Source organism: Piliocolobus tephrosceles, chromosome 17, assembly GCF_002776525.5.
Source record: "Piliocolobus tephrosceles isolate RC106 chromosome 17, ASM277652v3, whole genome shotgun sequence".
Taxonomy (NCBI): Eukaryota; Metazoa; Chordata; class Mammalia; order Primates; family Cercopithecidae; genus Piliocolobus; species Piliocolobus tephrosceles.
Window position 1 is genome coordinate 6,805,517 of NC_045450.1, and position 27,362 is coordinate 6,832,878.

The 27,362-nt window shown below is 38.1% G+C and overlaps 1 protein-coding gene and 1 non-coding gene across 6 annotated transcripts in view; both read left to right on the forward strand.

Moving 5' to 3' along the window:
• LOC111551668 (RNA binding protein fox-1 homolog 1) overlaps positions 1-27,362 on the forward strand; it is a 1,700,664-nt gene that overhangs the window by 725,177 nt on the left and 948,125 nt on the right. The window lies entirely within an intron of this gene.
• Positions 18,996-19,057, forward strand: LOC111551773. The gene has a single exon (XR_002734459.1). It is a non-coding gene; the product is annotated as a U7 small nuclear RNA (small nuclear RNA).

A 27,362-nucleotide genomic window follows, 5' to 3' on the forward strand; every position in this document is an offset into this window, starting at 1 on the left:
CTTGGCTGTGTATAGAAAGTATCTCATTCTGTTCTAACTTTAGACTTGCAACCCTTAATATATGACCTCGGGATTAGTTCGTTGGAAGGCAGAGTGACATACGAAAGCAGAATTCCACCTTACTTGGGAGTTGGGTTTAAAGGCATGCTCTGTGTTAGGTTAGGATGAGTTTGTTTCTAGTGTCTACAAGGCAGAGATACTTCTCCTGGTAAATGCTGAAGTATCATGGGACAAATGAAGTTTGGAAGAAAGCCACTTAGAAACGATAATGGCCCGGGAGGTACAACATGTAAAACTTGTACAGGATGCCTGATTCCGAGAAGAGAGAATGGCTTATCAAAAATTCAGATCCTGATGCCAACAAATGACTCTACTTGTTGAACATTTTTGTCTAGGAAGTAATTTGGAGAGCTTGGAAATAATCGTGGAGATAATCTTGATGGTCTTTATATATTCCTGGGCTGCCTGTTAGAAAGACATCTCTCCACCTCTGCAATTCCTGCTTCCTTTGACTTCAGTATTTGCTTCCCTAAAAGAAGACTTCAAAAATTATAACTCTTTATCCATCTGGAGAAGAGGAGGGGACTTGGGAACAAAGCCTGAACAAATATAAATGGTTCATCTAGGGAGATGGTAGAATTGTACACCAGTGTAAAGCCCTAAGGATGGGGATAGCAATGGTGAGAATCCCTTGAATCTCGTTTGTGCCCAATGTAGAATAAGAAATACATCATATAGTAAGCAGTGAGCACGTGGAATCTCTCTGTCTCTATCATCTGTGTATATCATCTGTCTCATCTGTATCTCATCTATCAATCTATCTAATTATCTGTCCATCTGTCTAATTACCTATCTGTCTAATCTATCCATCTATCTACTTGTCTATCTAATCTATCTATCTCTCTGTGTATCTCTCTCTCTCTCTCTCTCTCTCTCTGTATCTCTCTATCTACAGCCTGAAAAAGGGATTGGATTCAGAGGTGATAGTGATATCGTTGTTTAATGTGAAGACTGGTCATTTTGTGGAAAATCTTCAATCATGATGAAGTTATAACTCTTAGATGAAATGCCACTGTCTAAACCATTTTTAAGGTCACTGCTAGGGGTAAACAGACAAAACTGATTATTTAGTGGATTATGAATTGTAGAGTTGGAAGATGGCTTAGATTTCATTTACTAGGAGTTTCTCATATATGGCTGAGGAGCAGAGCCACAAGTGGACTTTACTAAAGATTCCCAGACCCCAACCTGCCTCCTTGAATTAGAATTCCCACGTATGGGGTGTGGAGATTTCTATCTTTGACAGGCTCCCAGCTAACTCCACAATGATCCAAGAACCAGGAATGAGGAAACACTACTTTTGTTGGTGTCATTGATGTTAGAGATAACAAAAGAGAGGTTATGTCTTGCAACCCAGATCAGAAGCCAGAATATAAATTCCTACCTCAGGAATATCCTTTTCCTTTGGAAAACTGGTTATATTCTTCCCTTGGAAAGCCTCAATTAGAAGATGAATACAGAGGAACTGCTGAGGACAGCTAGAATTATTGAAAGGGCAAGAATACAGGGAAGATACAGATCAGATCCTAGAGGAACTAAAGCCAAATACTGAAGGCTAATGGGAAATGGTAAGATGAGGTGGGAAGTGGAGTTCTGCACAACTAAAAGGGACACAAAAATATTGCCACAAGCATAGGCAGATACTGATCATATATCATTGTGGATCGTTGATATATACGGCATGACTATACTTTAGACACGGGGGATCAGTGACCCCACATCTTATCTGTCGTAGCACACTGCAAGTGTCTCTCCTTCATCCTCTGGGTTTGCCATCGTTTTTGTGCTCTTGCAGACTTCTAGCTGCAAGCATCTTTGTTTGAAAGTATTTCCCAGGTTTATGGAAGTTGCATTGCCCATGCACAATAGGAGACGAGAATTGTGAGGCAATTAATACTCCAGGGAACGGCCCTCAACCAATGGCTCCTGGGAGCTGGAGTGTAAATACCCCAGCTCCCTCACCCCATGGGTAGGATAATGCTGAGGCAGAAGTTTTGAAAGTTTTCCCACATGACTAGGCCCATTATGTATCTGGCTTCTTAGTCCATCTTTTATTAAATGATGCTTTTTTCTTCCCTGTGCTGATTTCTCCATTTCTCCCTTCCCCATTGCTGTTTCCTACCTTCCAAGATGAACAACTTGTTCTGAAATCCTTGGCTCATTGTCTGCCTCTAGGGGAATCCAAACAAACAAAGTATCTTTGTGTTCCTATGTTTTCTTGCACAGACAGTTAAAATCTGACATCTAGGAGTAATGTATGAAATTAGCTGAGCCTACTAAAACCAAATTTGAATCAAAAGGGAAAGTTTTTTTTTAAAGGATCTAGGTAAATTCCGGGAACTGTATTGGAATGACTCAAGCTACGGCTTGAGATCTACCTCTTTTAACCTTTCTTCCGTTTCTCTTTCGGTCTTCCCTTTGCATCTGATTCTTCTGCATAGTTTCTGGTCTCTTCCCCCTAAGCATCTTGATCCCTCTTCCTTTCCAAAGACTTGCTTCCCCTGCTTACTCACAGTTTCTGCTTCTCTGCAGCCTCAGCTGCCATGTAACTGGATTACAGTGGTGGTAGATTTGGCCAAGAATTCACAAGGAAATTCCAGCTCTAGAATTCACTGTCTCGGCCCCAGGCTCCAGTTCAGATTCTCACAAAAGAGCGAGTCTCTGACAGATGCAGCATTCCTTGCTAGGAATCAGCTTTTCCGAGGCAGGTGACCTCCCTGGCCCGGGCACCTGCACTGCACCTGCACTGGGGAGTTGACTAAGGATGGTGAAGTCTCCTGGTTCATTGAGTATCTCTTCCAGGGGGATGGGCTTAGTATTTTAATCTAGGAAACAGATTTAGTGTGGCATGCAATTGCTTTTCATCCTGAATAGGCAGACTTTCCTCCACGATTAGTGCACATAGTAGGTCTGCAAGGCAGGGACCCTCTGTGTTAATGAAAGGACAGTGACACTGGAGAGAAGAGGAAGGTGAATGCTTAGCATTTATATAGAATGTTGACATCCTCTGTTGCCTAAAGCACATAAGCCTGATTTATGCCACGGGAGAACTAGAACATTCTGCCAGTGCCTCTGTATATGCAGCACACCTACATTTTTAAAGAGTAAATAATGAGGTGGAGTTTTTTTGTTCATGTTTTTGTTTTACCTCGGACAGCCCTTATGTAAACTTTTCACAACAAATTTGCATTTGAAAGTTTGTTAATCCATGTGTGATATTTCATGACAAATGATGAAAATACTAATTTCTGAATAAAGTAAAAGCTACTTTTACACATTTATTTGCAGAAGGAATTATAATTTCTTTATTGGCATATTTTAAAGATTAGGTACATAATCTTTTTAAAAATTAACTTATTAAGAAATGTCAACATCTAGGGCTCCGTCTTACATAAAAAGATGCTGAAAACATAAAGGTATGAATATAAGCACTGTTGAATACAAATATCAAAATGTGAATAATGAGCAAAGCTAACCCCTCATCTCCCATATGTCATTAGAAAGTGCTTCTTCACTATTTATTTATTAGCAGGTGCCAAACCCTGGCAAACTCCCATTTTTGAAATTTGGCCTCCGGTGTGATAGAAACAGAAATATGACTTCGGCATATATGTAGTCCTTCCATCCTTCCGTAATCCAGATATGCTGAACTGATCTGTATATCCATGTGTCAGAGCAAAGCCTGTGCCTGTCAACTGAACGCACTCAGTCCTATAGCCTTCCTGAAAATTAAATAAAGGTTTCTTGGTGAGTTTTTTAAGGGCAATAGGAGAATTTGCTAGGTCAAGCTAGTCAATATTTTTATAATGAACCATTTAATAATTAATTTGTAGCAAATATAAATAATGATTGTAGCCTGCAGTAGTTAAAAACCTGAGCTCCTTACAGGAAGTATCCAGGCGTGGTGGTGTGCACCTGTAGTCCCAGCTACTCAGAAGGCTGAGATGAGCAGATCACTTGAGCCCGGAAGCTTGAGTCTGCAGTGAACTGAGATCACACCACTGCACTCCAGCCTGGGTGAAAGAGCGAGACCCTGTCCTAAAAAAATTTTCTGACCTGTAAAATCTGTCAAAGCTGGGTTCTACTCCCATCTCTGTGACTTGCTGCTGGAAAGCAGGAGCTCACTCTGGAGCTGACATTCACCCAGAACTCATGGCCAGTGTTGCTTCTGATTGTCAGCACTATGCTGTACAGGGTTTCAGTTCTTAAAGACAGTCTGAATAGCATCTTTGTCTATCTTTAAGGGTTGCCATAAAGACAAAGTTTGTAGGACACAGTGTTCAGTCCCTGGCACATCATTACAGTTGAACACGTGCTGATGTTTCTTGCCATGGTCGTTTTAGAGAACTTCTACCCAGCTGCCTGGATATGAAGTTCCAATCTTATTACCAGAATTGCACAGGGATCTGCCAGAATTACACAGGGTTCAACAGGTTTATTTGACATTTTTTGTGCTTTTGATTTCAGCCCACGTCCATGCAGCTCTGCAGTTGTGTGATGTCTGACCCCTCTGTCCAACTCCCATTGAATATCTATGAATGCCCTTTGTTAAGCAATGTGCATGGGAGGATTGGTATAGAGGTATATTCTTTGTTCAGAAGGAAGAAAGACTATCCTCTGGGCTCAGTTTTGAATTCCCAAGATTGCTAATCATTGATCATAACAGCTCTAATTTACTGAACACTGACAGTTATGTAGCCATTTCCTTTATGTGGACTATCTCATTTAATCCTCACGATAAAGGTCATGGTATCACCTCATTACAGCTGAGGACATGGGTCATGGAAGTTAAATCACTTACTTGAATTCTCCCAAAGTACAAGTGGCCCAACTAGGAGTTCAGTCCATGTAATTAAGACTGTGTTCTTAACTACTCACCTAAACTCTCTGAAACTAGGTCTCTATTCCTCAAACATTCTTTGCTTTGTGATAGTTTCTCCTCTCGTTCTACACAGATTTTATCTTATTTGTGAGGGAAGAGTCGGAAAGTAGCACTAGACTTTAGTTCTTCTCTCTTTTCTCCTCCTCCCTTTACTCCTATCCAATTGGGACAATATAAATTGTACTTAAGATTTGTGGAAAATACTTCTTACGAAATCTAGATGCATAAGGCAAAACAGGCGAAACAAGGAAAAGACGAGTCATTTTCAGTAGTTCGCGATGCCTGGTAAATGTTATTAGAATGTGTTATTAGGATGTGTTTCCTCGCTTGAGCCCAGTAGTTTAAGATCAGCATGGGCAACATAGTGAGACTGGGTTTCTATAATTTTTTTTCTTTTTTAAAATTAGCCTGATGTGGTAGCACAGCATATGCCTGTGTTCTCAGCTACTTGGGAGACTGAGGTGGAGGGATCACTTGAACCAGGGAAGTCAAGGCTGCAGCGAGCCATGATTAAACAACTGTATACAGTCCTTCCTGGGTGGCAGAGTGAGACCCTGTCTCGGGAGACTGAGGTGGAGGGATCACTTGAACCAGGGAAGTCAAGGCTGCAGCGAGCCATGATTAAACAACTGTATACAGTCCTTCCTGGGTGGCAGAGTGAGACCCTGTCTCAACAACAACAACAACAACATCAACATCAACAACAACATCAACAATGAAAACCAAACTGGTGGTTTATTGCTAGATGCACATGGCTTAATGGAAAGGGCATGGTTTGGGAGTTAATTACACTTGGTGCTACCCAACTCAGCCACTCACCAGTAGGGTCATATTCGTGGAGTTACTTAAATTCTAAACCTGGTTACTTAGTGCTGTCAGCTAGGGAGCTTGTACCTGCTATTCAGGTCTTTCCTTTTAAGGTTGGAAGGTTGTAAATAGGCAAGTGGATGGATATTTTTCTATCTTAGTCTCTGCAGTGCCTGTCGGAGACTAAATCTTCGGAGAATACGTATTCAACAGTTATTTATTCGGAGACCTTTGAGTGGTAGCTCCTGTTTGCTGTTTAACTATTTCTCGCCTCGTGGACGTGACTTGCATTTGCTTATGTCCCACTGCATGGCTAAAATAACTTGAAACAGAAGTTGTGTAACAGCTGGGCGTGGTGGCTCAAGCCTGTAATCCCAGCACTTTGGGAGGCTGAGACGGGCGGATCACGAGGTCAGGAGATGGAGACCATCCTGGCTAACATGGTGAAACCGTGTCTCTACTAAAAATACAAAAAACTAGCCTGGTGAGGTGGCGGGCACCTGTAGTCCCAGCTACCCGGGAGGCTAAGGCAGGAGAATGGTGTAAACCCGGGAGGCGGAGTTTGCAGTGAGCTGAGATCCGGCCACTGCACTCCAGCCCGGGCGACAGAGCGAGACTCCGTCTCAAAAAAAAAAAAAAGAAGTTGTGTAACATTGGATAGATCAGAAAATGTTTGGGTAGCCATGCTGAGACTCTCTCAAATCCCTAGGGGCTGTGTTTCCCCTAAAAGCTGAAACTTGGCTATGAGAAGCCCCAAGGCAGGAGTCTACCACGATAGTCCCCGAGTGGCGTGGGCGGTGAGCTGTGGTTCCTCTCCCGCTGCGGAGGACGCAGACATGAGGAAGCGAATTCTTCAGCCGGAACCTTGGTTACATCATTCACAGGCCCTCCTCCTGAGACCTCTGGAAACAAGCAGATGGTTGAAGAATGAGGTAGTTTTTGTTGTCGTTTTTTTGCCTTTTGGTGTAATTTTTGGATATGTTTACTTCCCTAGTTGGGCTGCTCAGGTGAATTAACTTTTTTTTTTTTTTTTTTTTTTAAAGGGATTTAGGAATCTCAGCATGGTCACCCAAACATTTTCTCATCAATCCAATGTTACACAACTTCTGTTTCAAATTATTTTAGCCATGCAACGAGACATAAATACAATTTATGTCTGTGTTGTTACCATGGAAAACCAGTTTATTTTATTTTTTAATTTTATTTTTCCATAAGTTATTTGGTACAGTTGGTATTTGGATACATGAGTAAGTTCTTTAGTGGTGATTTGTGAGATTTTAGTGCATGCATCACTACATTGTATTTGTAGTGTTTTATCCCTCACCCCTCTACTCTTTCCCCCCAAGTCTCCAAAGTCCATTGTATTATTCTTATGCCTTTGCATCCTGATAGCTTAGCTCCTACATATCAGTGAGAACATATCATGTTTGGTTTTCCGTTCCTGAGTTGCATCACTTAGAATAAGAGTCTCTAATCTCATCCAGGTCATTACAAATGCTGTTAATTCATTCCTTTTTATGGATAAGTGGTATTGCATCACGTATATACATACCTCAGTTTGTTTATCCACTTATTGAGTGATGGGCATTTGAGTTCGTTCCACGATTTTGCAATTGTGAGTTGTGCCACTATAAACCATGCATATGCAAGTATCTTTTTCAAATAATGTCATCTTTTCATCTGGGTAGTTATCCAGTAGTTGGATTGCTGGATCAAATGGTAGTTCTACTTTTAGTTCTTTAATGAATCTCACACTGAGAAAACCAGTTTAGAAGGAGAGGTTGTGATTTGTAGCATGTGGGGTGGTTCTGACCACGTGTGGAATGCTGGATTCATACATGTGAATTCCACTTGTGGATACCCTGGAAAGTGGGATACCTGGAGTCTGAAGTAATTGATTGGGAGCCCAGGTATAGACTTAGCAGGGAGGAGTGTCATAATGGATTAGTGATGTCTGCTGTGAACGTAGCATTGGGAAGCAACCGCCTGTGTGCCCTGTATTCGCCACTTATCCCTGACATGGAAACTGTCTGAAAAGAGGAGCCTCATTTAAGCAGTATTCAGTGAAAATCTACCATGTGTCAGATACTTCAGTGGGCAGTGAAAAATCAATACTAAGACAGTCCCTGCCTTCATAGGGTTTACAATAGGGGAAACAACAGAGGCAAAGCTGTAAAGAATATTGGCAAGAATTAGGGATATTCGGCTAAAGGTCAAGCGAAAAATAACGCAATATAATTTGAATAGATAAAGCATTATGATATTTCTGCATCTCTCCGTATTTCTTCCTACAAAAGTTCACTTGTGATGATCCCTGCCCTTATATGTTATTGATAGATTTCTTGTTTAAAAGTATAAAAATGCATCAGGCTTATCTGTTGTTTAAATTACCAGGCAAAGACTAGAAGAAATCTTGGGCCTGCAGGTATGCGTACATCACAGTATTAAAATAGAATTCAAATATTTGAAAGTTAAAAAGAACAGACATGTTACTCCTTGTCCAGTTCAGCTGGCCAGAACAGCTACTGTGCAGTGCCTATGAACTTTCTGGAAGTCACTGCTGCTCAACATCAGTTTTAAATCTGGACTCTGCTTCTAGGATGTGTTTTCTCACCTGAGGCTCATTGGATGTGAGGGCTGAGCAAATAAATACAGTTGGGAAGAGTGAAGAGTGTTGATCAGGTTCAATATAGGCTAGGTTTTTTCCTCAAAATGTCCCACAGCCTTAGGTTGGATGAATGTCTAGGTACACAAATGATATACAGGATTTAAATAATAGTCCATTTATTAATAAGAGGAAAGGTATCTCATATCAAGATTGTTTGTATTTCATTTAGTTAACTCCTTTTATTTAGGACATTGCAGTCCTTTCCCAAACAAAATGTACTATAATATTTTAGAGATGGGGGAAACCATGAAGCCTGAGTTACATTTAAACATTTGTTAAATAAGATAATAAGTAAACATTCCTTAGCACAATGCTTGACCCAGAGAAAAGTGCTAAATAAATTCTAACTATTGCCACTGGGAATAATAACGTGTGTCTACGGCAGAAAACAAAAACACAAAGGGCTTGTCTTTTTCTCTAGTAATTCTTAAAAAAAAAAAAAAAAGTCAGACATCTTCCTCTGGTCAAGATGGTGTAATAATGACCAGATTTAACCTCTCATCTTAAATGACTGCATGATGATCAAAACACATGAAATAATGGTTTGCACAACACTGTACATCAAACAGAGATGGACAGCGATCCTTGACAGGAGCAAAGGAGGTGAGTCCTTTCATTGCCCCAGCTTACTGCCTGAAGTGTTTCCATGAGGAGAGGAGGGGAACTCAGGTGAAGCCTGGAGTACTCCCTGTATTGAGGAAGTGGAACTGAGGGTCCAGGGACCAAGGTACCTGTCATTCTGAGGGTAGAGCACCAGAGAGGAGAGTAAGAACCCAGGAGAGTATTTATAGGAATTCTAAATGTGTTTGTATCAAATAAAAGAGCTGTAGAATCTGTGAAGCAAAAACACATATAATGGAAAGAAAAACAAATATATGAACCCACAATTATGATTGTAAAGCTAAATATCCATCTTGCAACAATTTATAGAATGACTATATAGGATGTAAAGAAGAATAGAGGAGAACTCACCACCATCAACCAACAGGACGTCATCAACAATTACAGAACACTTTACCCCAAAACAGCAGAATACAAATTCTTTTAAGGAGCCCATAGAGCATATACCTTGAGAGACCATGTCCTAGGCCATAAAATAAATGTCAGCAAACGTAAAGACAGTGAAATCTTGGAGTGTGCTCTCTGACAACAGTAGAATCAAACTAGAAATTAATAACATAAAGAGAACAGAAAAAATCTCAAACACTTGGAAGCTAAACAGTAAAATTCTTGGTCATCCATGAGTTGAAAATGAAGTCTCATAATACATTTTAAAAATGACATTGAACTTAATGAAAATAAACATACAATGTATCAAAATTTGTGTGACACAGCTAAAGCAGTCCTTAGAGGGAAATGTATAGCCCTAAATGCTTTCAATTTAAAAATGACAATTCTAAAATCAATAATATAAGACCCCACTTCAAACAAAAACAGGGAAAGAAGAGTTAAATAAACCCCAAGCAAGCAGCAGAGAGGAAATAATAAAAATTGGAGCAAAAGTTAATGAAATTGAAAACAGAAAAACAATAGAGAAATGCTAGTTCTTCAAAAATATAGAAGAAAATGGCAAACTTCTAGGAAAGATGATAGAAAAAGAAGAGAAGGGAATAATTAACAATATCAGGAAAGAAGCCGAGAATATTACTATAGACCCTGCAGATATTAAAAGGATAATAAGAGACTACTCTGAACAACTCTGCACTTACGCATTTGACAACTTAAACCAATTCCCTTGAAAAGCACAAACTACAGTTCACCCAATATACAATAGATAATTCGAATAACCCTATAACTATTAAGGAAATAGTTTAACATCAACCCCCCCCCCAACCCCCTGCCCCCAGCAAGGGAATCTCCAGGTCTAAATGGCTTCATTGGAGAATTCTACCCGTATTTTTAAAACATTTAATACCAATTCTACAAAATATTTTTTAGAAAATAGAAGGTGGGCCAGGTGTGGTGTCTTATGCCTATAATGTCAGCACTCTGGGAGGCCGAGGTGTGTGGATCACTTGAGGTCAGGAGTTCGAGACCAGCCTGGCCAACATGGTGAAACCCCATCTGTACTTAAAATACAAAAAACAGCTAGGCATGATGGTGGGCACCTGTAATGCCAGCTAGTCGGGAGGCTGAGGCAGGAGAATTGCTTGAACCCAGGAGGCGGAGGTTGCAGTGAGCCGAGATTGCACCACTGTACTCCTGCCTGGGCAACAGACAGAGGCTTTGTCTTAAAGATAGAAGGTGGTGGTACACATTCCAGTTTATTTTATGAAGCCATTCCACTATGATCACAAAACCAGACAAAGTAACAAAAGAAACAAGAAAACTACAAATCAATATCCCTGATATAGAATTAACACTATTTAAAATATTTTTAAATAGATTCTAGCAACATACAAAAAGATTTATGCACCCCAACCTAATGAGGAATAGTCCAGTAATGCAATAGTAATTCAGTATTTGAAAATCAATTGATGTTATTCACTATACTGATAGGTTAAAGAAGAAAAATCACATGCTCACATTAGTTGATGCAGGAAAAAATTTGACAAAATTGACACACAACCAGAACTCTCAGAGAAAATAAGGATAGTGGTTTTCTTAACTCGATAAAGGATATGTGCAAAAAACCTACATGTAATATTGTGTGTAATGGTACAAATGAATGATTTCCCCTTAAATATAAGAACAAGACACCACCTCTATTCAACATAGTAAGGAATTTCTAAACAGTGCAATAAGACAAGAAATGTAAATAAAAGATATACAGGTTAAAATAAAGAAATAAAACTATCCTTATTTGTGGATTGCATGGTTATATAGGAAACACCAAAAATGTAAAACCTGCATACATTTTGTGGACCAACAAGTTAGCTCACCAAAGTCACTGGATATGAAATCGCATTGCAAGAAGCAATTTCTAAATTTCTTGCAGTAAACACATAAAAACAACTTAAAATACAATACCATTTTAATCACCCAGAAAAAAGGGAAATCCTTAGGTGTGCATCTAACAGGACTTGTATGCTGAAAATTATCAAATGCTGATGAAAAAGGCCAAGATGTAAATGGATGGAAAAGCATAGTGTTTTCATGGATTGAAAGACTCCACTTTGTAAAGATGCCATTTCTGCTCAAATTGACACACAGATTTAATGCAATAATTTCAAAATATCAGCAGAGCTCTTAAAAATAAATGCAGAGAAGATTGTATCAAAATGTGAACGGAAAAGCAAAGAAACTAGAATAGTTAACACGATTTTGAAAAAGAAGAATCAGGTGGGACAAATCAATCTACCGTGTTTCAAGACATTATGTAACTCCAGTCATCCTCACTACATGGTGTTTGCTTAGATGTAGATACCTAAATCAATGGAAGGGAAGAGAAGACACGGAAATAGCCCCAGGAAACTATGATCAACTGATTTTTGCCAATAATGCAAAAGCAATTTAATGGAGGAAGGACAGTCTTTACACCAATGGTGCTGGAACAATTGGCTATTCATAGGCAAAATAATAATAAATAATAAATCTGGACCTAAACTTCACATCTCATAAAAATTAGCTCCAAATGGATCACAGGTTAAATTGAAAACATAAAACTATAAAACTTTCAGGCAATCCTAAAGGAAAAATATCTTTCAAACCTAGAGCCTGGTGACATGCCCCCAAGGGTCTATAAAAGAAAAAAATGATAAATTAGACTTCATTAAAATTTGGCTGGACATGGTGGCTCATGCCTGTAATACTAGCACTTTGGGAGGCCGAGGCAGGTGGATAACCTGAGGTCAGGAGTTCGAGACCAGCCTGGCCAACATGGCGGAACCCAGTCTTTACTAAAAATACAAAAGTTAGCCAGGCGTGGTAATGTGTGCCTGTAATCCCAGCTACTTGGGAGGCTGAGGCAGGAGAATCACTTGAACCAGGGAGGTGGAGGTTGCAGTGAGCTGAGATCGTGCCACTGCACTCTAGCCTGGGTGACAGAGCGAGACTCAGGTAAAAAAAAAAAAAAAATTAAAGATGTGGTCGCTGAACAATCCTGTTAAGATACTGGAAAGAAAAGCTATAATGTGGAAGAAAATATTTGCAAATTTCATATCTAATAAAGGACTAATATCTACAAATTTATAAAGAAGTAAAATGGTGGTTACCAGAAACTGGAAGGGTAAAGAAATGTTTGTCAAAGGCTACAAAGTTTTAGTTAGATAGGAGGAATAAGTTCAATAGATCAATTGTACAACATAGTGACTGTAGTTAATAATTCTGTGTTATGTCCTTGAAAATCATTAACAAAGTAGATTTGAAATGTTTTTACCACAAAAATAAGTGTGTGTGGTTCTGCATATGTTAATTAACTTGAGTTAGCCATTCTACAGTGTATACATTTTTCAAAACATCATGTTGGATGTGATAATTATATACAATTATTGTCAATTTTAAAATGTCAAAGAGTAAAAACCAATCCATTTAGAAAAATTTTTAAAAAGTGACTTGAAGAAATATTTTACCAAAGAGGATATATGGAAGAAATTAAGAACATGGAGAGAATTCGGCTTTACTGGCTGTTAGGCAAATGCAGATTAAGACTATAATAAGATATCAATCACACACATGTTAGAACAGATACAATTTAAGATAGAAACAATATCAGATGTTTACAAGGATGCATAAAAAGTGCGTCTCTCATACATTGATAATGGGAATGTCAAATGACACAACTCTTCTGGCAAATACTTTTGTAGTTTCTTAAAGAAAATAAATAGACATTTACCAATGAGTCAACAATCACATTTCTGGGCATTTATCCCAGAGGAATGAAAGTTAATGTTCACAGAAAACCCCAGAAACCTAAACACAATTATTGTCAGCAGTGTTATTTATGAGTCAAAAACTAGAAATAGCTAAAATATCTACAGTAGGTGAATGGTTAAAGAAACTATGCGATATCCATAATGTGAACTATTCAGCAATAAAAACTTCGTGAACTATCGATATACATAACACCTGGGATGAATCTCAAGGGCATAATGTTGAATTAAAAAACAATCTCAAAAATCTTTATAACTTCGTATTTTGAAAATATTACAAATTCACAGACAGTTTTAAAGATATATCCTCTTTGGTAAAATATTTCTTTAAGTCACTTTTAAAAATTTTCTAAATGGATTAGTTTTTACTCTTTGACATTTTAAAATCTCAAAAGGTATAGACTCTACGATTTTATTTACATAACGCTTTCACCATGAGAAAAGTATAAAGATATGGTAGTTGTTGCCAGTATGGTGGGAGAAAAAAAAATGGGTAGAACTATAAAGGTACAGCATGAAGGAGAAATCTCCAGTGAATTAGTTGTGTATCTGGATTGTGGTGGTGGTTACAGAAATTTAGACATGTAACAAAAGGGCATAAAATTATACAAACACACTATATCAATGTCAATATCGTATAATACAAGATGATGTAGTTTCATAAGATGTAACACATGGGTTACTAATGTCACCAGCAAGATAAATAAATAAAGATTTGCCTTTTATAGTGTTACTGTAAACCCTAAAGCTTCCACTAAAAAGATGAAATGCAGAGTTATAGCTAATAAGCCAGCAAAGGAAATAGAATAATAAAAATTTTCAATTACTCCAAAAGAAGACAGAAAAAAGAGGAAAAGGGAAAGCTGGGACAAATAAAAAACCAATAGATTATAGGTTTAAACCTAATTCTATCAAACACATTAAATATTAGTGTTCTAAATATACTCAGTTCAAAGGCAGAGATTGTCAGTTAATAAAAATAAGATCAAATTATAGGCTGTGTTATAAGAAACACACTTTAAATATAAAGACACAAATATGTTAATAAGGCTGAATGGTAGTGCACACCTGTAATCCCAGCACTTTGGGAGGCTAAAGCAGGAGGATCCCTTGAGCCCGGGAGTTTGAGACCAACCTGGACAACATGACAAGGCCCCATCTCTACAAAAAATTTAGAAATTTAACTGAGCACGGTGGTGCATATCTGTAGTCCCAGCTACTTGGGAGGCTGAGGTGTGAGGATCACTTGAGCCTGGGAGGCTGAGGCTGCACTGGGCTGTGATCACACCACTGTACTCCAGCCTCCACTCCACTACTGCACTCAGGAGAAAGCAAGACCTTGTCTCAAAAAAAAAAAAAAAAAAAAAGGAAAGAAAGAAGAAAAATAAATAAATGTTCATTGTTATTTTTTGTCCATGTGTTTTGACTATTTAAAATTCAAGTTCATTTATTTCTGATTATTTGTAACACATTTTCCTGTATATTGATTAAAGATATTAACCATTCATCTATGATATATGCAGTAAATGATTTCCCAGTTTTTCATTGGTGATTTAATTTTGTCAGTGTTATCTTTTCAATATATAAAACACGTGGTATATTTGCATGTTTAAACAAAGTGTAATTTTTTTCCTTAAAAAAAGATAAAGATACAGAATGCTATCATTCTCTATCTAAAGAATACTGAAGTAACTATATTTATATCACACAAATACATTCTAGAGGAAAATACATCAGGGATAAAGAAGGTAATTTCATAATGGAAAAGGTGACTTAATCAAGAAGACATTAAATATTTATGCACCTCAGCTTTAAAACACATGAAACAAAAACTGATGGAATTGTAAGGAGAAACAGCCAAAGATTTCAGTGCTAGTCTCTCAATAATGTACAGAATAAATAGCTAGAAAATTATTAAATGTATAGATCTGAATAGTAGTATTAACTAACTTGCCTTAATTAGTGACTGTAGAACCCTCTATCCTAAAATAGCAGGATACATATTAATTTCAACTACATAAAGAAACATTACCAATAAAAGAGCTATTCTGGACTGGACTATTTTTTTAATCAAGAAATTTAAGATACTTGAAGTTATTTCTCCAACCACAGTGGAATCAAACTAGAAGTAAATGACAGAAATGTAAAACGAAAATGAAAATGTCTAAACACTTGGAAAATAAGCCACACTTTAATAAATAACCTATGGATCAAAGAGAAAATCTAAAGGGAGATCAAAATAAACAGTGACCCAAACAAAAATATACATATGACATATCAGATTTTGTGTAGTGTTACTAAATAATGCTTGAAGAGAAATTCATAGCATTAAATATCCATATTAGGATAGGGAAAAATGGTCTTAAATCACTTACTTTATCTTCTGCCTTAGAAAAATAGAAAAAGAAGGTGAATTAAGTTAAGTAGAATATAGGAAATAATAAAGATCAGAGTTGAAATCAATAAAATGGGTAGTAGGCCAAAATTGGAGGAAATCTTTGAAACCAAAAGCTGATTTTTTGAGAAAATGAATAAAATCAATAAATACACCTTTAGCCAGGCTTAGTAAAGTTAGGGAGAAGATACAAATTACCAATACCAATATAGAAAGAGGAGACATCACTACAGATTCTAAAGGTGTTAAAAAAATAATAAGATAATAATGTGAACAACCTTATTTCATGATATTAAGGTTTAAGGGCGAAATGGGTAAATTCCTTGAAAGAGATCAAGAAAGCTCACTCAAGAAGAATTAGATCATCTGAATTTCCTGATATATATCAAATAAATTAAATCTGGAGTTAAAAATCTTCCCACTAAGAAAATTCCAGGCCCAGATGACTTTGCTAATAAACTTTACAAAACATTTCTTTCAGAAAATGGAAAAGGAAGCTATGTTTCCCAATCCATTCTATGAGGCAACCATGACTGTAATACCAAAACCAGGAAAGAAATTCACAAGAAAAACCCCCCGAAACTGCAGACTAGTCTTCCTCGTGAATACCTATGTGAAAATTCTAAAACAACAAGCAAATAAAATCTATTGATACATGAAAAGGATACTATATCAAGAATAAGAAGATTTTTTTTTTAGGATTGCAAAGATCCCTTAACATTTGAAAATCAATTTGTGAAAGGCCAGCAGGCCTTTTTTTTTTTTTTTTTTTTTTTAAATAAAAACTGTCAAACGTATTCTAAAATTCATATGGAAATGGAAATGAACTAGAGTGGCCAAAATATCATTGAAAAGAAAAATTTGGGAGGAGGAATCCTGTGTGATTTCCAGACTTAATGGAAAGCTACAGTAATGAAGAAAGTGGTGCACTGGGCGTAGTGGCTCAAACCTGTAATCTCAGCACTATGGGAAGATGAGACAGTTGGATCGCTTGAGCCCAGGAGTTCAAGACCAGCGTATGCAACATGGCAAAGCCTCATCTCTACAAAAAATACAAAAATTTGCAGGGCATGGTGGTACATGTCTGCAGTCCCCAGCTACTTGGGAGGCTGAAGTGAGGGGATTGCCTGAACCTGGAAAGTTGAGGCTGTAGTGACCCATGATTGTGCCGCTGCGCTCCAGCCTGGGTGATGAGTGAGACACAGGTGTCAGGAAAAAAAAAAAAGTGGTATTGTTGTCTTATTAATCCTTAACTATTATCAATTAATTGAAAGTTTACATAGGGTAGAAAAGTGAAATATTGATACATATAATCAATATATATTTATAATCCAAAGGTTGCTAGTGATCCCAAGTCTGTTATAGGAATGTGAGATTTTATTAGGCATAACAAGCCAAATGTTGATGTCCAGTTCATAGAAACTCCATCTCCTAGCAGTCTTCTCAGTATTTTGGGAGACTCTAGCAGGTGTCTCACTTGGGCTCAAACTAAAATCTCATGTCTCCTGTGGAGCTTTACTACTGGGCAGATATCCCCTCACCACAGCTTACTGAGGTGTTAGCCTACCAAAGTCCTAGCAGACCTCAGCAGAATGCCTCACAGTACCCTAGCAGGTCCCTATACCATGCCAAATGGGAGATCCTTAAATTATCTTACTGGTTGGCCAGGAGCAGTGGTTCACACCTATAATCCCAGCACTTTGGGAGGCTGAGGTGGGCAGATCACAAGGTCAGGAGTTCAAGACCAGCCTGAACAACATGATGAAACCCCATCTCTACTGAAAATATAAAAATTAGCCGGGCATGGTGATGTGTGTCTGTAATCCCAGCTACTCAAAAGGCTGAGGCAGGAGAATTGCTTGAACCCAGGAGGTGGAGGTTGTAGTGAGCCAAGATCACACCATTGCATTCCAGACTGGGCGACTGAGCGAGACTCCATCTCAAAAAGAAAAAAAAAAAAAAAATATATATATATATATATATCTTGCTGGTTTACTTCTTGTCATCTGGGATATGTAAGAAGCCTGTTGGGCAGTATTGACATAATCTCTATTAGAAGTGGTACTTTTAGTATCTTCTGTGGCTCCTCTCTTTAGACATCTCAGATACTGTCTCTCGTATAAAAAAAGACAACGTTGCTGTCCCACACCATCCCTACTGTGTCCTTATGATTGCTGCCTTTTTTGTACAAGCAGAAATACGTCTTCTGGGCACCATCCACTTCATGGACAGTAACTCGTGCAAAGAGATTCCTGGGAGTTGTGAGTCTACATGCTCATCGATAGCTGAATTGTGACTTACCCTCAGTCCCTACCCGCCATCCAGAGTCATTTTTCTGACATAAAACTTTCATAGGCAATCCACACCTTATGGCTTCACCATTGTAAAACTGGTAGAAAGCACAATATGCTATCAACTTCAGCATCATGAGGATTGGGCTGTGTTTTCTACATCCTTTCTCTTTTGAAATGCACGTTATACAAGACTTAGGTTGTGTGATATGAGGATTTTTCACCAATAGGGACACCATTATTTATGGAACCATTTTGTTGATAGTTTTTTGTGTTAACTGAACTTGTACATGTAATTATTATCTGGTAGGATCATTTTTTTCCCAGTGTTATTTATGGCATGATTTGCTAGCATCTCAATTAGGCAATAAATGCATATTTAATTGGGTACCATTATAGGTTCAGTACCATGCTGTGCATAAATACCAGAGTTATACAGACCCAGCCTTCTTTTCTGTTTCTCTCTACACACACACACACACACACACACATACACATGTAACTATATACATATGTATGTATGTATGAGCACAGATTATTTGGGCTGGGCACTGTGGCTTATGCCTATAGTCCCAACACTTTGGGAGGCTGAGGCAGAAGGATTGCGTAAGCTCAGGAGTTCAAGACCAACCTGGGCAATATAACAAGACCCTGTCTCTCCAAAAAATAAAGATAAAATATTAGCTAGCCATGATGGCATGCATTTGTAGTCCCAGCTACTTGGAAGGCCATAGTGGGAGGATCACGTGAGCCCAGAAGTTCGAGGCTGTTGTGAGTTATAATTACACCACTGCACTCCAGCCTTAGCAACAAGGCAACACCCTGTCTCAAACAAACAAAACACCGAATTATTTGGAGTATATAGCATTTGAACTTGTTATGTATGTATGAACAGAAGCTATGTGGAGTATATAGAATTTGAACTTGGCTTAGATGTGTGATGAATTCTCAGAGGTTATGATTAATTATTTTTACCTTTCATTCTTAAGATTTTACTGAATACCTTCTAGATGCTAGAATTTCAGCAATGAGCAAGACTGATAAGGTCTTTGTCTAAGGAAGAACATAGACTCCATAAAATTGGTGTTATGGTTCTTTTAGAATTTGTCTAGCAGGTTTTCTGATTTTTGCTAGAAAGCTCTCTAATAATTTATAAAATAAAAAATGTTTTTGAAAGGGAAGAATTAAAAATCATAGGATTAAATGACAGGAGGAGCCAATTTGGGTATACATAAAATGACTGATACTTCTGTCCACAGTTGAGTGAAAAGTATTGGAAACTAACATTCACTGAGCAACTACTAGGAAGGCCAGATGGCATTTGAGAGAAAAAGTTGTAGTCTCCGACAGTTCTGGGTTTGGATCCTGCTCTGCTATGCATTCTAGGCAGGATCGTGTTTATCAAGTTGTCTATCCCATCTGAGCCTGGATTCCTCATTGGTGCAGAAAGTCATTAATGGCACCAACCCAATTAAATGATAGAACAGATGCACACAGGACGGATGCATTCCGCTCAGTGCCTGGTTCAAAGTAAGCGCTCAGCACATGAGTGCCACCATCGTTCCCCTAAGGAGGCATGCGATGGATCCTGGTTCTTGCTGTTATGGTCACTCGGGCACTTTAGACTCATAACCGTCCTGGGAGGTAAGACTTATATTTTCCCCAGTTTCCAGATAAGGATACTGAGGTTCAGAGGATTTGAACTAACCTGCCTTTGAGTACATACCCAGCAGGCAGCCATGCTGATTTCGGAGCTCCTTCTCTTTTCATTCATTGCACCGTTTATTGACCTCATATACATTCTTCATCTCCCAGAGTCTCTCTCCTAATCAGTACATCAGGGGTAACAAATCTTGGTGACCTCAGTAAATAATAAGCCCAAAGGATTGCAGTGCACGGATTCTTGCTTAAGAATAACAGTGAGTTGGAAAGTTTTTCAGTGTCAACAGAGCAGCCTTATGATTAAAATCACTGAAGAATGCCATGTAAAATGTTTTTATTTCCTCTTGCTTTCTGTCTTCCTTGGAATAATAGTCAGCAGGAAGCACATTTCTGAAAGACTTCTCCATCTCTACATCCTCAGAATATAATAAGGGCCAAGCTGACTGTGTCAGGGTGTTCAGAGTTAGTAGGCACACAAATGAAAAGATGGTGCTCTCAGAGTTTTATGAAGTTTTCTCTCTAGCCGTCTTGGGGTGGAAGGACATCTTTGAAATTGATGTAGCTATCAACCAGGGGCTAACATTAAGATTTCAGTTGAGGGGTACAGGGTTATGATCTTTCTGTTACTGTCAGAACTGCAGCTGTTGTATTTGCATTGAGTGGTGTGCCGGAGAGAGCAAAATGGGATGTAGGAGAAGGAAAAAGAAATAGCAAAACCTACTGAATCGTGGGCTTTACCGGAGGGCATTTGTTAAAGGTAAATTCATCAATAGCTGTTAAGTCATTTGTGTTGAATCATTCTCATAGCCTCACAGCACTTCTTAGTTTTAATAATGGGTCAGAGAGAGAAGCTTGGTGATGGATACCTTATTATGGTATTTAGGCACTTAATTGCAACTGGGCTTAAAATAGCAGCAGAAGCTGAAACCAGGGTGGCTCAGGAGTAAATTATGTTTTCAGTCTACCAAAACACCCTTTTTAAAATTCAAATGTAGTGTTTCTTGACATATGTTTCTTGATACACTGTTACCAGCAGTTTATCAGAGATGGAAGAATGTTAAAATAAACTGGTGACTGGAGTACGGTATCTAAAGACTTTCCTTATTCATCACCATAAGAGATATTTCTAAAGAAACATTTCGACCCACGTTAAAAACACCTGCAATTATGCTGGGTTGGGGGTGTTCATTCATTCTTCATTCATTTGTCATTTGTTGCTAATGTTAAGGGGGTAGGGCAATGTATGAGACACACCCTTGTCTTCATGGACTAATTATCACTTCAGTGGTGGAAGTGAGAAAAACATAAATAATAATAACAATAAATGCCAAAGGAGATGTGTGTGATGAAGAAACTAGGAAGCTGAAATAGTGAGTGATGGTAGAAGATACAGTAGTTTTGGCTTCAGATCAGCGGGCCAGGGAAGAGTTCTTGGAGAAGAACCCATTTAAGCAGAGGTCTAAGTGATATGAAGGTCCCAACTGGCCAAAAGTGGGAAGGATCATTAGAAACAGAAACAGCATGTTTAAAGGCCCTGATGTGGGAAAGAACTAAAAGGAGACCAGGGTGGCCAAGCTTAGCAGAGAAGTCAGTGGAGGGGTAGGATATAGGTTTGAACAGCAAGGTAAAAGTCAGGTCCTGTGTGGCCTTTTCAGTTACTTTACATTTTATTCAAAATACAGTGAGAAACAATGAAGAGTTTTAAGGACGGGAGTATTGAGCTCTTATGTATATTATTAGGAGATTCCTTTTATTGACTCTAGAATGGATGGGGAGTAGGTGGCTAAGGAGGAAGTTGGCAGTGGTGCAGGAGAGAAGTAAAAATGAATGGACTGAAAATGCACTTAGAAGACATGCTAGCAGACAAAGAGGAACTAGCTAGGAAGTTCCCTAAACCTGGGTGGTGTGTATTCTTGGGGCATTTGCACCCTGCTGACTGAACATCCTGACTCCTTATGTCTAAGTTCATGTATAGCAACTCTTTGCCTCACTTGTAGGTGAAATGATTTTGGAGTCACTAGTTGGATAAAGAACTACAAAGGTAGAACACACAGTACTTCCTCCGCACATCTGATTTGGGAGTTTTGAACTTTACTGGTCTTAGACTGCATGAAATGTCAAAGGAAGCCAATACTATTGGTTCATTTCTTGAGTCCGTTGGTTATCATCAGCTTGCTACTTACAATATATAAGCGGATAAAGCCAGGGGCGGCAATTCCAGGCGATGAAGCTGAGTTGTTTACTGCCCCTGTGGTCTCATGAAGAATGGGTGGTTATCGTAACCCACTTGCTATTATTTTCATAACAAAGCTATCTCTGACCAGCTACAATCTTGGACTTACATAATTGAATTTTAGATGGAGATGCGCTGCTGGTTTATATGAATTTTCCACGGTTGCCAGCGTGAGTCCAGGCTTTAACAAACAATATTTTTAATTGAGATTTTATATCTTTGCCCTCAAATCAAGCTCTTTAATAGGATCTCAGTTGGAATAGGTGACTCAGTAACAAGTTACCACTGCTTTCAACTTCAGAAAGGTGTTAATTTCTCTAACTCCTGCTGGGTGTCCATCTACTCCGGTGACCCACTGCCTGCATGTACCATAAAAACGAGTGTTTTGCATTCCATTATGTTCAAAGTATAGCCTTAGTAATCTGCATATGTCTTGTAGGACGTGCTGGCTTTGTTCCATCAGACAACATTAAGATGGAAAAGTATTAACAATATTGATTTGTCATTTATAACATTGAAGTGATAGATTGAAATGCAATTTGGATGTACTCCAAACCTCCAATAAGTTTGACATTATCGGATGAAATACAATGATCTCAGTCTAATTAATATGCTGTGTCCATATGCCAGCAGTAGAGAGAATGAAGCAAGAAATTGGCCACAAGGAAGTGATGGCTCCATGTTTCAAGTATTTGTAGAATTTAGAGATTGAATATGACATTCTTCATCGCTGGATCTTGGTATGTGCTGGAAGCTGTGTTCTTTCCATGTTTGTTCATGCTTGAAAGCGAGTTAGCGCATTCCTAAAGAGTAGAGTGATACTCGTCACTGAACTTTGTAAACTTCTTTAAGCTTCTTCTTATGACATCTTGCCATAATGTTCTTCCATTCCCCTGCTCTGGAATACCAGTAATAACTCACACATACCTTTCTGCGCATCAGTTTCATGCAACATGCGCACCTATCTTGATTTCAGGCTTTCCTATCCCCCTTTCCCTTACTGCTTCTTGACTTCCACTGTTTCCTGCTGGTTATGAAATTCTCAAACTTTATTCCTACTCCAATTTTTTCTTTTTCTTTGTCTTTTTTTTTTTTTTTTTTTTTGCAGGGTTCTGTGTTCTCTGTCAGCCTCTTTGCTCACATATTTCAGTTCCTCTGTTGTCCCAGAGAATTTTTATCTTCCTATTGGCAATATGTTTGTACAGTGTGAATATGTAATAATTTTACTTGGTTGCTATCGAGAAGGGAAAATATACAAATGTGCAAATTTCAAAATTGATTTGAACTGTTTCATAGTGGTCTTATAGTATTATTAGGAAGTAATGGCATAAAAACTATGAGTATTGAACAACTTGAGTAAACATCATGTATGCTGAAAATTGTAGGGGGTATATTAATGATGTCTGAAATCTACTTTGAAATGCACCAAAAATAAGATGGGTTGATGGTTGGAGAGATGGATGGACAGATGGAAATAGCTGGGATAAAGCAAGTATAGTAAAATGCCAGTAGTAGAATATAGGTGGTAGATATATGGATGTTTGGTGTAAAATTCTTTCACCTTTGCTGTTTTGAAATTTGCGTACTGCAATATTGGAAAAATATGGTACAAAAGTGAATAGTCATATAGTTAACTCATAGACTGAGATAAAAATCGTGTGCCTGCATTAATATCTATTCTTTTATTCAGGGATGCTTTCGGGACCATAGTTGCAGCAAGATCATCTTGCCATAACCCAGTGTCCCCCTTTCATCTCCTATACCATGTCTCCCTGCCTGTTTTCTTCTTCTCTTTGAATATTTGTTACATCTGTCTTAATAGAAACTGTGCAATTTCGTTTCTTCATCAACACCTATAAGTAGAACCAGCAACAGAACAAACTGGAGAAAAAGAAACGTACTTCTTGCCTTCCTTCCTTTTCTGTCTCTCCACGCGAAGGCTGGTGCCCTCCTCCTCGCTTGTGTCTTGTGTCGGAGTTAGCGGAACAACTCTGGCCTCCTTGGATTTATGTGACTCGGCGTGAGAGAATGCTGCCACAGCTGAGGCTGTTGCCTGCTCTACATTGATTGAGTTTCCTGGGCTTGAGGGATTTTTGCCGAGCTGAGTTTTATGGTTGATATACTCTCGGTCATTTGTCATAAAATCATTCCGACCAAGCTGTTTACTGGTTTGAATGCTTAATTACTGAAGGAGAAGAGACTCGCTCCTTTTGGAGCTGAGTGTTGACTTGGATGCTTTTTACTGGGTTATCTTCTGGTACCCAACTCTTACTGAGTAGTTTTATACAGTATACATACCACCCTTCAGAATAAAAAAGTAAAGACCCCCATGATTTTACCTAAGTATATGGAACAGTACAAAGACATATCATTTTACTTCGTATTATGACATCATTTTTCTTTTGAATAGAAATTGATTGCAAAACTCAACACTCAGGCAGCTACAGCTATATGAAAGGATCTATGCTCCGAGGTTCAGATGAGAATGTTCACCTGGTTTCTTCAGATCAATTTCCAGAAATGCATTGCTGACTCTCCCCTAACTCAATATCCTCAATTCAAATTGCATAAATGGTGTTGGATATAATTATCTCTCTGAAATATTTCACCTAAATTGGAATTAAATTTATTTGTAAAAGCAAAGTCATCTTGGGAATTATATTTCAAAACCTGCGGTTGAAGATTTAGTGAATGAAGCTCTTTCCTGGTGCTTCCTCCACAATTTCAGCTCATCTTTTTCATGAGGAAAATCAAAGCACTCTTTGCGTTCCCACTGCTCCCTCCTCAGCACTAATTCCCACATAAAATTTATCTCTACAAATTGGCCTCCACTAATTTTCGGCGTTGGTTGTGTCTTGTTGAATTTTTCAGGAGCACACTTTTATATATGGGCATGTTGTTTTGGAGGTGGGAGAAAGAGAGAATAAAAGAGATATGCAGGAAATGGAATGTTTTAATGCCAAGATAACCTGTCAGAACACCTGAAATATTTACTACAGTTTTGATGTTTCATTTATCTCTTAGCGGGGCATTGTGTTGTGTCATTGTTTTATCATGGAGTACTGTGGCCCTTTTAACTGTAAGGAATTAGAACTTTAGTAAAAACAACTTTTAATCACTTTGCTATAAAGGTAATACTTTAGAATTATTTTATTGTAGTGTGACTTCCCTGTTACTCAAAAACAACTTGTCACCCTTTGTACTTTGGGCTTCTTTTTTTTTTCTCCCCTTCTTTTAACTGTTGCCCCTATTTGGAGTGATTATACTTAAAGTAATATGGATTCTTTCAGAGCTGCCAAAAGGTGAAATTGACTTTTTGAGAATGTATTGCTGAAAACTGCAGCCAATGCACTTTTCCCACGTAGAAACATCCTGTGTGTTAAGACTGAAAGGGACAATTTATAGCCAGTTTCAAATTGCTGGCTGAGGTCAATAAGTGCCCACTTCTGCAATCACATCAGCCCTGTTTGGATGACAATACACAATGAGGTGCCTCCCAGGGAGTGACCACCTGGGAACTGGCCACTTCCGTTGGCAGCAAAACCCTTTTCACAAGTTTTATTTGGTCATTCATAGTAAAAACCTTTAAAAGTCTTCAACCTTTAATTTCAACCATTTTAAAAATACATACTGTACTACCATTTACATATAACTGGGTTTATTTTAAAATTATATGGATTGGGGAAAGGATATCCTTTTCAATAAGCAGTGCTGGGAAAAATGGATATCCATACGCAGAGGAATGAAATAAGACCCTATCTCTCCCCGTCTACAAAAATCAACTCAAAATGCATTAAAGATTGAAACCCAATACTATAAAACTACTAGAAGTAAACATAGGTAAAACGCATTAAGACACTGGCCTGGGCAAAGATTTTATCTAAGACTTCAAAGGCATAGGCAACAGAAACAAAAATATACAAATAAGACTATGTTAGATTAAAAAGCTTTGGCACAACAAAGGAAACAATGAATGGAGGGAAGGGAGGATCTGTAGAATGGGAGCAAATTATTTGCAAGCTATTCTGTCAACTGATATCCAGAATATAAGACAAGGAACACAGTTAACTCTATAGTAATAATAATAATAATAATAATAATAATAATAATAATAATAATAACAATAATCCTATTTAAAAATGGGCAAAAGATCTGAATAAACATTTCTCAAAAGAGGACATACAGGCCAGGCACAGTGGCTCACACTTGTAATCCCAACAGTTTGGGAGGCCGAGGTGGGTGGATCACGTGAGGTCAGGAGTTCAAGACCAGCCTGGCCAATATGGTGAAACTCTGTCTCTACTAAAAATACAACAACAACAACAACAAAAAATTTAGCCAGGTGTGGTGGCACATGCCTGTAATCCCAGCTACTTGGGAAGCTGAGGCAAGAGAATCCTTTAAATCCAGGAGGCGGAGGTTGCAGTTAGCTGAGATCGTGCCATTGCACTCCAGCCTGGGCAACAAGAGCAAAACTCTGCCTCAAAAAAAAAAAAAAAAAAAAAAAAAAAAAAAAAAAAGAAACAAAAAAAAAAAAAAAAAAGCTTAACATTACTAAAAACAAACAAACATGCAAATGGCCAACAGTTATAAAAAAATACTTAACATCACTAATTATCAGAGAAATGCAGATCAAAACTTCAATGAGGTATTATCCCAGTTAGAATGACTATTATCACAAAGACAAAAAATAACAAATATTGGCAAGGATGTAGAGAAAAGAGAACTTTTATGCACTGTTGGTTGGAATGAAAATTGGCACAGCTAATAGGGAAAACAGTACAGAGATTTCTCAAAAAACTAAACGTAGAACTACCATAAAATCCAACAAAATCCCACTATGGGTATTTACCCAAAGAAAAGAAAATCAGTATCTCAGAGGACCTGCACACCCATGTTTACGCAGTACCATTTACAGTAGCAAAGATATGAAATCAACCTAAGTGTCCTTTAAGAGATGATTAGATTTAAATGTGGTATATGCGTACAAGGGAATACTATTCAGCCCTGAAAAAGGATGAAATGCTGTTCGTTACAGCAACATGGATGGAACTGGAGGGAGGCCATTATGTTAACTGAAATAAGCTGAGCACAGAAAGACAAATATCACATGTTCTTACTCATATGTGGGAGCTAAAAAATGTTGATCTCTGGAGGATAGAGAGTAGAATGGTGGTTACCAGAGGCCCCATGGGAAGGGTGGAGAAGGTGGGATGAGGGGAGGTTGGTAATAAGTACCAGTGAGATAGGAGTGAGTTCTAGTGTTCCACAGCATAGTATGGTGACGATGGTTAACAACAATTTATTGTACCTTTCAAAATAGCTAGAAGAAAAGATTTGAAATGTTGGCGACACATAGAAATGACAAGTGTTTGAGGTGATAGATATCCCCAGTTACCCTGATCATAACACATCATGTGCATGTATCAAAATATCACATGTAACTCATAAATATGTACAATTATTATGCATCAGTAAAAAAAGATTTTAAAAATTACATCCAGGTTTTCTTTCTTTCTTTCTTTCTTTCTTTCTTTCTTTCTTTCTTTCTTT